At 38.1% G+C, this 11,960-nt stretch overlaps 1 pseudogene; it reads left to right on the top strand.

Moving 5' to 3' along the window:
- The first annotated feature begins 382 nt into the window (after nt 1-382).
- Nucleotides 383-650, top strand: LOC114043708 (annotated as a pseudogene).
- The last annotated feature ends 11,310 nt before the right edge of the window (nt 651-11,960 follow it).

The raw sequence follows: 11,960 nt of genomic DNA, 5'->3' as shown, positions 1-11,960 counted from the left end.
AATTGAAAGAATCCACCAATCACCTCCTGAAAGAGATCCCCAAAGGAAAACTCCTAGGAATATTGTAGCCAAATTCCAAAGTTCCCAGGTCAAGGAGAAAATATTGCAAGCAGCCAGAAAGAAACAATTCAAGTATTGTGAAAACACAATCAGGATAACACAGGATTTAGCAGCTTCTACATTAAGGGACTGGAGGGCTTAAAATATAATGTTCTGGAGGGCAAAGGAGATAAGATTACACCAAGAATCACCCACCCAAGATATGCAGTGGCTTAGGCAATGGAAGCACCTGCCAGGTTGGATGGAGTGCCTGAGATGTGCTATCGCCGCCCCCTGCCACCGGGACCCATCACAGCACCAGCACCCCTGACCCACGGTAACCATGAATGACTGCAAGGCCATAATAAAAAATGTGGACATGTCAGAGGAGATGCAGCAGGACTCCATGCAGTGTGCCACCCAGGCCCTGGAGAAGCATAACATAGAGAAGGACATAACAGCCCATATCAAGAAGGATTTTGACAAGAAGTACAACTCCCCAGCACTGCCTCATGGGGAGAAACTTTGGCAGCTACGTGACACACAAGACAAAGCACTTCATCTACTTCTCCCTGAGCCAAGTTGCCATTCTCCTCTTCAAATCTGGTTAGAGCATGGCCTGTGCCTCCTGTACTGAAAGCCATCCAGATCACAAGGACTGCAGCCTAAATTCCAAATACCAGAGACTGAATTATCTTCAGCATTGCCATGGGAACACCTCCAGCTTTAAGGCTTTATTGTGTTGTTGTACAGGGCATCCTGTGTACTAGTTTGTTGTGGTTATAAATTATAAAACAATTAGCAAAACACCGTAAAAAAAAAAAAAAGAATCACCTACCCAGGAAAACTGAGCATAATCCTTCAGGGGAAAAAATGGAAATTCAATGAAATAGAGGACTTTCAAGCATTCTTGATCCAGACCATAGCTAAATAGAAAATTTGACTTTCAAATACAAGATTCAAGAGAAGCATGAAGAGGTAAACAGGAAAGAGAAATCATAAGGGACTTACTGAAGTTGAACTGTTTACATTCCTACATGGAAAGATGATATTTGTAACTCATGAGATCTTTCTGAGTATTAGGGTAGTTGGAGGGAATATATATAGACAGAGGGCACAGGGTGAGTTGAATAGGAAGGGATGATATCTAAAAAATAAAATTAAGGGATGAGAAAGGATTGTACTGGGAGAAGGAGAAAGGGAGAGGTAGAATGGAGTAAATTATCCCCCATAAAAGAGGGAAGAAAAAGCTTTTACTGTGGAGGGGAAGAGGGGGATGTTGCAAGTTGTTCTGGCATGCAGCTAGGAAATAAGATGTACAGGCAATGGGATATAGAAATCTGTCCTCCCCTACAGGAAAATAGAAGGTAAAAAGGATAAGAAAAGGTGTGGGGGGGGGTGATAGAAGGGAGGGAAGATCAGGGGAAGGGGTATTCAGAATACATGTCATCTTGAGCCTTTTTTCATGTCATAGACCCCTTTGGCAGTCTGGTGGAGCCTATAGAACCCCCTGCTTAGAACAATATTTTAAAATTCATGACATAAAATACATTTGATTACAAAGGAAACAAATTATATACAGTTATCAGAATGTTTTTAAAAGCAAGTTCATGAATCTTAGATTAAGAACCACTGGCTTAGGAAAAGGATAGGTAGAATAATAGTAGATGAAAATTCTATAGAGAAAGTTAGTCAAAGAAGGATGAGAAGCTCACAAGAATGAAATTCTGAAGACACTAAGAAAAATAATTTTGATGAAAAAGGGAAAGTTGTCTGAAGAAACTGATGGATAGTCAACATGGAATTAGACTGAAACACAATGTAAACTGCTTTTTCCAAAGTTACCAATTATCTTTTCATTGCCAGATTTGATGTTCTTTTCTAGGTCTTTATCTTTCTTGACCTCCTCTATAGCATTTGATACTGTTCAACCTTCTCATGGACACTGTCTCTTCTCAGGGTTTTTGTGACACTGTTCTCTCCTGTTTCTTTTCCGGGAGTCAGGAAGACCTGAGTTCAAATTTGACTTCAGACAGTTACTAGCTGTGTGACTCTGGGCAAGTCACTTAGCCTGTGTTTGCCCCAGTTTCCACATCTGTAAGATAAGGATAATAATATTACCCCTAGGGTTGTTGTGAAGATCAAATGAGATAATAATTTTAAAGAACTTATCACAGTGCCTAGAACATAATAAGTGCTATATAAATATTAGCTATTTATTTTCATCATCATAATTTTCTCTCTCTCTGACTTGTCTTTCTTATTCTCCTTTGCTGAGTCTTCATCCATATTTTACCTCATAACAGTGGATATATCTATGACTCTAGGTTGAGCCCTTTTCTCTTTTCTCTCCGTACTTTAATTTGGTAGCTTTATTAGCTTCCATGTATTTAATTGTTTCTATGTAGATCACCTCTATGAAAAGTCTAAAGGAGAAGAAAAAATAGTAATGAGAAAAAAATATGGTGTACAATAAAGAAAAATTAACCATGAATTATATATGTAAACTATTAAAAGCAAAATGGAAACTGGACAACAGGAATCACATGAATCACAGAAATCTTACAAATTTAATAATTTCATTTAAAGGATAAACAAGTATAAATCAGTTGCTAACCACAAGAAGACCAAAAGAACAAACATTTGGCTTATTTGCCAAATGGAGAAAGATGGCTGCCAAAGGCAATACCAGATTAAAATATAAATTTGTATGTAAGATTTTACAAGGAATGATAATGACTGAATATGTGCAATATTGTCTCATAAAGCAAAGAGAGTTAGTTAACCTTCCTAGAAGATAACTGTAATCACTTAAATTAGTTTGACCTAAACAAGAGAGAGAGAAGATCAACAGATGTAAAATGAATAATTTTGATTACAAGAAATGTTATCTGATTTTAACTGAACCCTTACTATTATGTGACCATGTACATATTTTTCACTGATTAGCTTTCCATCACACTTTCCACAGTGGTCATTCCAAACTGTCTTCTCTCTCCTAAAATCTCTTAGCTCACTTTTCCCCCTCCCTCAGTCAAGGATCTTACCTCCTACTGAACTGAGAAAACAGAAACCATCCATCCATCACTCTTCTCTACCTCAGAATTACTTTTCACCACCTCCATTATTTTTTCTTTTGTTTCTGTATCTAAAGAAGTGACCTCTTTCCATGTCAAGATCAACTTGTTCAACTCATGCTCTTAGACTATGTCTTCTTTGAGGATGTAATTCCTCAATCATTCCCTGTTTCTTAGCTTCACTGTTTATTCATTGGTTCCTTCCCTATTGCCTACACACCTTACCTGGTCTCCTTTGGCCTTAAATAAAGTTCAATTGACCCTGCCTTTTCCTTAAGCTATCATTCTATTTCCTCTCTCTCATAACCAGGCTCCAAGTAACAGATATGTACACTTCGTGTTGCCGTTTTTTCCCTTCTCACTCACTTCTCAAACCTTTGCAATCTACCTTCTGCCCTAATCAATCAATTGAACCTGTTCTAGAGTCAACAATATGTTGTTTTAAAATTTGAATGAGTTTTTGTTGACGTCTTTTTAACTTCACCATAATTTCCCCACTATTTCTTTATCTCCCCCTCCCAACAAGTCATCTCACATAACACATAGTATTTTTAAAACAAAGAAGAAAAAGTGGAAAGTAATCAATAAAACTGACCAATACATACAAAAAGAAGTCTGAAAATGTGTGCAATGTACATCACTTGTGAATCTCCCACTCTGCAAAGGGATGAGTTCGAAGGTTCTCTCATATGTCTTCTTTCAAACCTTATGTCTTCTTTATATTTTGTAACATTTAGTTTTGAGTTTTTGTAGTTCTTTAAGTAGTTGTAGTCATAAACTGTTTTCTTGACTCTGCTTACTTCACTCTGCATCACTTCATATAGATCTTTTCATGCTTCTCTGTATTTATCATGTTTATCATTTTTACAGCACAGTAATATTCCATTAAATTCACAAATATTTTGTTTATCCATTTCTCAATCAGTGGCCATCTCCTTTGTTTCCAGTTCTTGGCCATTATAAAAAATGCTGCTATGAATATTTTGGGGTATATGGGGACTTTCTTTTTTTCCATGACTTCCTTACATGTAAGCCCAATAATGGGCTTTCACAATCAAAGGGTGTGGACATTTTAGTCACTTCATTTGCATAATTTCAGCTTGCTTTCCAGAATGATGGTACTGATTCACAGTTTCACCAACAGTGCAATGGTGTGCCTATCTTCTCATCACCCCACCAACATTGACTGTTCCACCTTTTATCATCTTTGCCAATTTGCAGGGTGTGAGGTGAAATCTCAGGGTTTTTTTTTTTGTTTTGATGTGAATTTATCTTGTTATTATTATTAGTGAATTAAAACGTTCTTTCATGATTATGACTAATTTGCACTTCTTCTTTTGAGAACTGTGTATTCATGTCCTATAACCACCTGTCTTTTGAGGAATGGCTGCAATGATTTCTAAAGTGACAAATCCAATGGTCTTTTCCCAATTCTTATTCTACTTGACCTTTCTGCATCTTGAAACTTTTGATCATCTCACCTTCTGAGATGCTTTCTCCTCCCTTTGCTTCTTTGGCTGATTTCTCTGGTATATCTCCTACGTATCTCACCATTCTTTCTCATTATCTTTCTCCAGTTCCTGTTGTATGAACATCTCTAGAGCCTGTCCTAGGCCTTCTTTTTCTCTCCCCGCTCTTGATAAGCTTATCAGCTCTCATAGGTTTGATTACCAGATTATTATCTCTAAGCGTGGGACTCAGATCCTTATATCCACCCATAATCTTTCCCCTGCCCTGAATTTTGTTGCTGTATCGCCAACTATCTACTGGACATATTTACTTTGTTGTCATAGGCATCTCAAGATCAACATGTCCAAAATCAAAATAATTATATTTCCCAGAAACACATACCTCCTACAAACCCCTTATTTCTGTCAAGGGTACCACCAACCTTCCACTTATTTGCATTCAGCCATCATCTTTCAGTTTTCCTTCCTCTTTATCCCCTATATCTAATCAGTTCTTAGTCTTGTCAATTATACCTCCAGAAAAATCTCTTACATCTGTCCACTATATACATATAGACTCTGCCGTGGTCCAGGATCTTGTCACCTTTCACCTGGTCTACTGCAATGGTTTTCTAATTGGTCTCACTGTTTCCAGGTACTTCCTTCTGAAATCCACCCTCCTAACAACTGTCACATTGATATTCTTAAAACATAGGTCTGACCATGTCACTCCCTTATTCAAAAATCTCCATTGGCTCTGTTTCTTCTAGGAGAATTAATAGGATAAAATGCAAAATCCATAGCCTTACATTTAAATCCCTTCCCTATCTGACTTCCATTTTTCCCGTCTTACTTCATTTTATTCCTCTTCATGCCCTCCTCATTTTAGACCGACTGGCTTGCCGTTCCTCCTGTGTGACATCCCACCTTCTTTCTCAGTGCCTTGCCTGTGCACAGGTGGTGCCCTCCCTCTTCATCTCCACTTTGTGAATAAGAAATGTCAGACATGCAGGCCAGGAAGAGTGGGGAACCATGTTAAGATGCATTTGGGAAATATTTAACAAATAAATTGAAATACAATAAAACATGGATAATATTAATATGTGGTTTTCTAAGTCAAATGCAACCCTCAGGGATCCTTGTGTATGGTTTAGTGGCCCCCGTTTCTATTTGAATTTGTCATTATTGGTGTAGATTGTCCTCCTTCAGTACATTGCTAAGGCACTGTCTTCTGGGTGCAGCCTTTGCTGATCCCCTTAGTGCTCTCTCACTCTTGAAATTGTTTTGTGTTTACTTTTGTTTATCTGTGTACATATCGTATTTCCCAGTAGAATCTTAACTCCTTGATAGCAGATACTGCTTTGTTTTTGTCTGTATCACCAATATTTTATACACAGAAAGAAATTAATGTTTGTTCATTTGAAATGAGGAAACATTAATTCAGGGTTAAAGGCATATTATCAACAAAAATGGTAAGGATAATAACAAAGGAATTCCCTCCATAAATAAAGTACACTCTTCCAAAGATTCCCAATCCACTAGTAGGGAGAAGTAGTCAGATAATATGCTTAGGAAAAAGCCATAGCAAAGAAGACATTTGGAAGCAGGAAGAAACGTAACGTGGTAAGGTCAAGATCTTGAGGCCACTTCCCTGTTGAAACTATTCTCTCCCTCTAAAGTGGTTGCTAGCTGCTTCCTTGAAGTGGTGTTGGTCTAGTAATGCTAATTCTGTTGTGTTGCCATCTGTCGGTTTCCTCCTGAATTTTAGCTGTTGTTAAGTGTTCTGCCCTGCAGGGGGGTGGTCAAAGCTCTTTTGTTGGATCTTGATTGTACGAGGTTGTTTGTAAGTTAGACCCACAGCTGTAACCAGTCAGGCCTGGAGTTTCATTTTAGCAAAACTAGAAAAGTGGAGTAGATCCAAAAAACTTTGTGCTGTGATCCTGTAATTACATTGAAATTACCACTCTGTCTATATTGGTATTAAGTCAGAGTAAAAAGGAATATGAATGAGTTTTCATAGCTGAGCTGTTTTTAGGTGATTGAGGTTTTCAGGAGAGGTTTCTCAAGAATTAGTTAGCAGGATACATAAGATCCAAAGTCTTCCTCAGCAATATAATGGGGAGTGGGTGGAGAGTTTTTGTTTCTTGCTGCACAGCCTGGAAAGCAACCAGGGGAAGAGCAAGAAACATTTGAGTTTGTAGTGCTGGGCATCAGCAGGAGGTCCTTATTATTTGGGTTTTGGAAGTATTAGACTTACCATAGACTGTTTCGGGGGTAATTAACCTAATCATTTGACTTAGAACTAAAAGTAAAGCTCAAGAAAACAAAAAGAACCAAGATGAAGATAGGAGAACAATATTGGCTGGGACGTTTAAAATTATAGGGACCTCAGAAACTGTGTTTATCAGTCCAACTCCTTTATTTTACAAAATAGAAAACTGATACTTAGAGCAGCACTTTTTGATGTAGGAAAAACTGGAAACAAAGTGGATGCCCTTCATTTGGGGAATGACTAAATAAATTATGTTGTATGAATACAATGGAAAACTATTACCATGAGAAAGAAAAAAAAAGGGAAGACATAAAACAAATCAGAGTGAAATGAGAACAGTTTATACCATAACTACATTAATGTAAAGGCAAAAAACTATTGAAAGACTTAAGAACTCTGATCAATACAGTGATACAGTCAAGATTTCAAAATATTAATGATAAAGCCCTCAGCACTATTCTGTTCAGGGTTTTTTTTAAGTGTCAGCAGCAAGATCATGAATGAGAGGCCCAGAATAAGACAGAATATGTCCTGAAAGTAGTAGTGCAGTTTTAAGCTATTAAAACTTGACAACTTAAAGTTATTAAAAGTTAAAACTGAGAGACTTCCAGTTCACATGAGTAACAAGATGACAGACTAGACATTTTCTCTAATCCCCACAACCTCTCAAATCTTTCTGAAACAGAAATTATGCTGTAAAGATAAAGCAGCTTCAGCTATTTCCATGGTCTAGGACACTCAGAAGCTAAAAGAAGGTTGAAAAAAACCAAACCCAGGAAGTGATGTTCACAGACACAAATTTACTTAGCACCATACCTGTAGGAACAAAAGTGTGCTGCAACACAGAAGCACCTGAAAGAAATGATTTTTTTTCTATTATGTTAATAGCTATCACATTAGGATTGAGGTTTTTCCTATTTCCTCTTTCAGTGACCAGCCCTTGCAGGTCAACCAGTCAGTCTCTCAAGGACATTGCTAATAGATGAGATTGCTCAAATTCTCTGGCTACATGCTCTGCAATCTTGGGTGGGATCCCACCCAACTAGAAGACCTTATAAACAGAATCTAATCTAGGTGAATTCTTGCCCTTAGGAAGTAAGTCTATGTCCTTGCAGCACTGCAGGGTGCCCCTCCCCTCATTGTGGTTTAGGCTAACTCAGCTTATGAAGGAGAAAACCAACCAGTGTGATCTGGGTAGAGGTAGATTCCTTTGTCCAGATTGCTAGAGGTGGCTGAGTCACGTTCAAGTCACATTCTCAGCAAGAGGGGTTAAAGACTTTTCATTTGTCTCACACCAGTGCTGTAAAGCTCTGAATTGCCAGTGCCAGGCTAGAGGAACAGAGGGAATGGGACAGGTCACTAGCACAGGATACTGAGCATGTGGGAAGACTGTGAAGCACTCCACCAAGCCTGAGGAAAAGAGCACAGCACCCAGCTGAGACCAGCTCTGCCCACCCAAAAAGTCATTTGGGGAAGAGACCAAGGCTTTTGAATTGAGTCCCTGTGAGATCTAGCTTCCAGTGAAACTACCATCAGAAGGGAGGGAGCCAGGAAGGAGTGGTTAGGAAAATGGGGGGGGGGAGATTGAAAGTACTGAAGACTTCAGGAAGAACAAATCTCAAAAGACCTTGAACATAAGAAGACAAATCAATAAGAAAAACAATAACAACAGAAGCAACTAGGACCTCCAGATCAAGTAAATGAGTTCAACAGCACAATAAAGGAAAATGATCTAACACTTGATGAAACAGAGGACCCTTTGGAATTTGAGGGAAACAGCACCTACAATGTGCTGTTCCTGAGTGGTTTAAAGGAAAAATGAGAATTATGACAGCAGAACATATGTCCTGCATAGCAAAAATGATAAGCAGAATAGAAAAACTTCAATCTGTAATGGCAAGCCTTACCAAGGAAAAAGAGAAGAGAGAACAAAAGATTGGGAATGCACGTGTTATAAAACCCCCAGACTCAATTCAGAATTCAGCCCAAGACTGGGCTTAGTGAATTCCCCAAAACAATAGTTAGCTGGGTAATAATGAAATCACAGTTGTGGAGTAAGAGAAAAGATACCTTTATTGTCAATTCTTGCGAGAATTGGGTGTGTATGTTCCCTCCAAGGAACCAGATACCTGTATAGGAGCAGAGCAAGCGGTTATATAACACCCAACTTGTCCAACCATTCCTGCATGTCCCATGTAACATTTGTGTTTGCAATGCAATATCTATTGTTTCTACAGAGTCTGTGAAAACCAATCTCCCCCTCATCTTGTTTACATATTTGTATAAACCAGTAAACCAATAAACCAATAAACCAATCTCCTCCTGTCCTGTTTTCTTATCAATTCTGTGGGAACCAAATTGTTAGCATTTCTCACAATTCCCCCATTTTCTTTTAATAAGGATTTGGTTCCCACACCTTCCCAATTTCCTTATCCTCTAATCTCCTTAACATGATTTTGCATTCTCCATCACTGGGGAAAGTCTCATTGGTACTTTCAATCATCATTCTTATATTGCCAGAGCCTGCCATCTGAACTCCCACCATAGGTCGTACTGGGATAATCTTTAGTGAGGGATGTCTCTATCAATCATTGTACATTCCCCTAGTGCATGGAGCTATACAACATCCTACTGCAGTTAATACTCCTGAATGGATACAGCCATTCCTTTCCATTTGCCAAACCAGGATTCTAGCCACCCCTTTAATCAATTGTCTATCCCAGAGTTCTCTGCTAACTTCTCAGCTAAAGTGATTAAACCTTGCATTGCCTTAATGAGGGTTCTATCTGGGGCTGTGCTGCTGAGCAACATTTCATCAAGGAATTTTGGGGACTTAAAACAATATGGGAGAAGGAAGGGAGAAATTGACCTATGTATTGACAAATTAAAAAGGGGGCAGTCCCCTTATTAAGTACAGATACAGACACCCAAAAGTAACGATAAATTGTCCATTTAAAGCTTCAGAAATTTGTTCTCATACGACTGCCCTAATCCCTGGACATCATCTGGTGAAGTCTTCTGGTCTAAGTGCTGTTCAAACAGTATCCAGTAGACTCTCTTCTTGTAGAGATTCTCCTTCTTGTGTCCACTCTCGTACAAAATTGATCTCAACACAATTTTTAAATTACCTTGCCAATAACCAGGGCAAGTAATGAAAATTAACTCAACCCCCATGTCTCCACCATTACAAGATCAAAATTGGAATCTTGGCCAATTGTCTTGTTTTAAAAAACTCAAATTAGAAAAATTAGAACCTAGCTTTACACTCTGCATTACTTCTAGCTTTATACCTTGCATTAGTTCATTATTTGTTCCTATTCATATTCCCCCATCAGGAAGATGAGATTCCACTATGAAATTAATAACAGACTCCAATACATAGTAGTTAATTTAAAACGAGTATGTATCAAATACTAAAACGATCCCAACTTCTAGTCATGTACAAATAAATAATCCTTAATTAAAATGGATGCTTCTTTCAAGGCATTTACCAGATAAGTCACAAGTTATTCTTTTAACATTAATTAATTGTAACAAGCTGAGACATCTTTAGTATTAGCTAAGTATTAACTAAGTAACAGAAAAATATCCTGGTTCCACAATCTCCTGAGCTAATTATCCTCATAATGGTGGAGTATGGACTTAAGCCAAGACCTTTGCCCCTTTCCCCAAAAAGAATCTGGCTCCCATTTGTCTGTGGGCCCCAGAAAAACCCTTAGGCTTTGCTCAACTGTCCTATATGGCTTATCTCCAACAAATTTACCCCCCTGGCTGAAGGAAGACCTGGGCTGAACTCCCTTCAGGCAGGGCCCTCGTGTTGTGACCTTGGAGTCCCAGTACCACCAAACCTCCAGACCACATTATAAGCATTATGAGAACTTAAAGGACCCTGACGTATACAGGAATATACTAGTTAACACATGTCAAGACTGAATACTTAATTCTGAAATTCTAGGTCAAATAACTCAATCTTACACTTGCCTCTTATTATGATAACCTCAGATGTTTCTGCATCAATCTATTGTTTAATAGATTCAATATTTATACTTACAAAACTTAGGATTATAAGAATTTGCCGTGAAAGAATAAGGACATAACTAAAGTAGGGGAATAATGCTTCCCTAGATTCATGTCCATTCCAGGCAGAAGTTATATAGTAAGCAACTGCATTGAGCCGGGCTTAAAGTCTGCCAGGTGTCATAGTGGGGAAATTGAATCAGGAGAATCCTACCTCAGCCATGCAGAAAAGTCATTCTCCCAACCTTCCCATGAGAACACCGTCTTGCAGCTCATAGATGCAGCTCACAAACCTCTTTGCAGGTTGCTGATGTCATGGGTCAGTAGCTCAATCAGTTCCTAGTTAACCATACCTGGAGTTAGAATAATAGTTCTTTAACAGTCCTCAAGGTCTTGGATAGCAAATTCCCCTCATCAGGACTATAGTTTCACATTAATTAGGGAACATCTCCAAAATGAGCTCTAAGTAGTTTGTGTAACTTCCTATACATGCTCTTGTTCCTAATAACATCCTGAGTAAAATCAAAATTCCATTAAGATCATAAGTTGCTACTCTAAATAGATTTGCCTCTCTGTTTCTCAAGCTTATTTATCCCTCTCTAACCATTCTTAATCTGAAAGAATGAAATACTTTCAGGACTCAAATCTTATACATATGATAAGTTCAAATAGTAATTTTAACTCTTGCTAGGCCATGGAATGAATTCAGATCAAAATAGCAAGATCTTTCCTTCTTACAACTTATTACATCTGTGTTTTCAATGCAATATCTATTGTTTCTATAGGGTCTGTGAAAACCAATCTCCCCCTCATCTTGTTTACATATTTGTGTAAACCAATAAACCAATAAACCAATCTGACACCTGCAATAATTAGCATTGTTTTGAGAAGGACGCACAATGAAAAAGGGAAATCTATGGGATAAGTCCTATAAGTCAGTGACAGAGAGAGCCTAGAGGTGAGAACCTAGAATGGATATCTTGGAAGTGTTGATTTTATCAAGAATACAGAGAAAAGGAAGAGATCAGATGATTATAGAGATCATGAATCAGAGAATGCAGTATGGAGTAAACAGAGAAAGAAGATGGATAATGAAGACACTGAGAA

Source organism: Vombatus ursinus, unplaced genomic scaffold (genome assembly GCF_900497805.2).
Source record: "Vombatus ursinus unplaced genomic scaffold, bare-nosed wombat genome assembly UNPS02014770.1, whole genome shotgun sequence".
NCBI lineage: Eukaryota > Metazoa > Chordata > Mammalia > Diprotodontia > Vombatidae > Vombatus > Vombatus ursinus.
The sequence above is the reverse complement of the archived record's forward strand: the minus strand, read 5'-3'. Positions and strand labels throughout refer to the sequence as shown.